Below are 2951 nucleotides of genomic sequence, written 5' to 3'. Positions count from 1 at the left end.
ACTAACATTGCATGATTCCTGGAATTCTTATTAAAAGTTTTGATCCTCTTTATTTTCTTTTTCCACATAATTTTTGAAAAAACCAAAAAAAATTATAAAATCATAAAAACCAAAAATATTTCTTGTTTGAGTCTAGTGTCTCATTTTAAGTTTGGTGTCAATTGCATGTTTCTGTTCTTCTTGCATTTATCATGTGTCTTCATTGATCTTCAAGTTGTTCTTGATGATTTACTTGCTCTGATCTTTAAATTCTCTTATCTTGAGTGTTTTGTTGTTTCTCATATGCATTCTCATTTTGTTAGTGTCAATGGTATACAAACTGCTAAATGCATTCTCAATTTGTTAGTGTCAGTAGTATACAAACTTCTAAGTTTGGTGTCTTGCATGCATTGTTTATTTGATTTTAGTTGCATTCTGATTATTCCTCATTATTAAAAATCCAAAAAGTTTTAATTTGTGTCTTTTCAAGTCAATAATACAGAGAATTGAAGATTCAGAACATTCAGCAGAGGAATTACACAGAAAAAGGTGGGTGTTCAAAAAGGGTAGCATTTTGGGCGTTAAACGCCAGAATGTATACTATTCAAGGCGTTTAATGCCAGGATGGCACAAGAGGGAAGGTTTCGTTTTTAATTCAAATTTTTTTTAAGTTTTCATAATTTTTCAAAATCAAATCTTTTTCAAATCATATCTTTTCAATCATATATTTTCAAAATCAATTTCTTTCCATTTTCAAAAATACTTGCTAACAATTAATGATTTGATTCAACATTTCAAGTATGTTGCCTTTTCTGTTGAGAAAGGTTTAATGTTTGAATCATATCTTTTCTTGTTAGCCAAGTCATTGATTTTAAAAATCAAATCTTTTTAAATTGCTTTTCAATCATATCTTCTCAATCACATCTTTTTCAAAATAAGTTTTCAATCATACCTTTTTGATTTCTAATTTCAAAATCTTTTTCAAAAATCACTTAATTTCTTTCCCACTCTTAGTTTTCGAAAATCATCAATCAATTTTCAATATTCTTTTTTAAAATCTTTTTAAATTTATTTTCGAAAATTTCTTCCATTCTTCTCACATCATAATTCTTCTACCTCTTCCTTCTATTCCTCTGACACCTCAAGGAACCTCTATACTGTGACATAGAGGATTCCATATTTTCTTGTTCTCTTCTCTTTCACATGAGCAGGAGCAAAGACAAAAGCATTCTTGTTGAGGCTGACCCTGAACCTGAAAGGACCTTGAAGCGAAAGCTAAGAGAAGCTAAAGCACAACTACCTAACAGAATTCTTCAAAGAAGAAGACTTGGCAGCCAAAAACAACAACAATGCCAACAATGCAAGGAAGGTGCTGGGTGACTTTACTGCACCTACTCCCGACTTCTATGGGAGAAGCATCTCTATCCCTGCCATTGGAGCAAACAACTTTGAGCTTAAGCCTCAATTAGTTTCTCTAATGCAACAGAATTGCATGTTTCATGGACTTTCATTCGAAGATCCTCATCAGTTTTTAGCTGAATTCTTGTAAATCTGTGACACTGTCAAGACTAATGGGGTTGACCCTGAGGTCTACTGACTTATGCTATTCCCTTTTGCTGTAAGAGACAAAGCTAGGATATGGTTGGAATCACAGCCTAAAGAAAGCCTGAACTCTTGGGAAAAGCTAGTCTATGCCTTCTTGGCAAAGTTCTTTCCACCTCAAAAATTGAGTAAGCTTAGAGTGGAAGTCCAAACCTTCAGACAGAAGGAAGGTGAAACCCTCTATGAAGCTTGGGAAAGATACAAACAATTGATCAGAAAGTGTCCCTCTGACATGCTTTCTGAATGGAGCATCATAGGTATCTTCTATGATGGTCTGTCTGAACTGTCCAAGATGTCATTGGATAGCTCTGCTGGAGGGTCTCTTCATCTGAAGAAGACACCTGCAGAAGCTCAAGAACTCATTGAAATGGTTGCAAATAACCAATTCATGTACACTTCTGAAAGAAATCCTGTGAAAAATGGGACGAATCAGAAGAAAGGAGTTCTTGAGATTGATACTCTGAATACCATATTGGCTCAGAACAAAATATTGACTCAGCAAGTCAATATGATTTCTCAAAGTCTATCTGGAATGCAAGCTGCACCAGGCAGTACTAAGGACGCTTCATTTGAAGAAGAAGCTTATGATCCTGAGAACCCTTCAATGGAAGAGGTGAATTTCATGGGAGAACCCTATGGAAACACCTATAATCCTTCATGGAGAAATCATCCAAATCTCTCATGGAAGGATCAACAGAGACCTCAACAAGTTTTCAACAACAATAATGGTGGAAGAAACAGGTTTAGCAATGGCAAGCCTTTTCCATCATCTTCTCAGTAACAGACAGAGAATTCTAAGCAGAGCCATTCTAACTTAGCAACCATGGTCTCTGATCTAATCAAAACCACTCAAAGTTTCATGACTGAAACAAGGTCCTCCATTAGAAACTTGGAGGCACAAGTGGGTCAGCTGAGTAAGAAAGTTACTGAACTCCCTCCTAGTACTCTTCCAAGCAATACAGAAAAGAATCCAAAAGGAGAGTGTAAGGCCATCAACATGGCCAAACATGGAGAGGAGAAAGAGGCAGTGAGCACCACTGAGGAAGATCTCAATGGACGTCCACTGGCCTCCAATGAGTTCCCTAATGAGGAACCATGGGAATCTGAGGCTCACACTGAGACCATAGAGATTCCATTGAATTTACTTCTGCCATTCATGAGCTCTGATGAGTATTCTTCCTCTGAAGAGCATGAAGATGTCACTGAAGAGCAAGTTGCTAAGTACCTTGGAGCAATCATGAAGCTAAATGACAAGTTATTTGGTAATGAGACTTGGGAGGATGAACCCCCTTTGCTCATCAAAGAACTGGCTGACTTGTCTAGGCAGAAACTACCTCAAAAGAGACAGGACCCTGGGAAGTTCTCAATAC

At 36.6% G+C, this 2951-nt stretch overlaps 1 non-coding gene across 1 annotated transcript; it reads right to left on the bottom strand.

Annotated features, from left to right (window-relative positions):
• Positions 1-1711: 1711 nt before the first annotated feature.
• LOC127743587 (small nucleolar RNA R71) lies at positions 1712-1819 on the bottom strand. Its single transcript, XR_008004972.1, has one exon. It is a non-coding gene; the product is annotated as a small nucleolar RNA R71 (small nucleolar RNA).
• Positions 1820-2951: the final 1132 nt, after the last annotated feature.

Source organism: Arachis duranensis, chromosome 10, assembly GCF_000817695.3.
Source record: "Arachis duranensis cultivar V14167 chromosome 10, aradu.V14167.gnm2.J7QH, whole genome shotgun sequence".
Classification (NCBI taxonomy): Eukaryota; Viridiplantae; Streptophyta; class Magnoliopsida; order Fabales; family Fabaceae; genus Arachis; species Arachis duranensis.
This window is presented reverse-complemented; position numbering and strand designations above follow the sequence as displayed.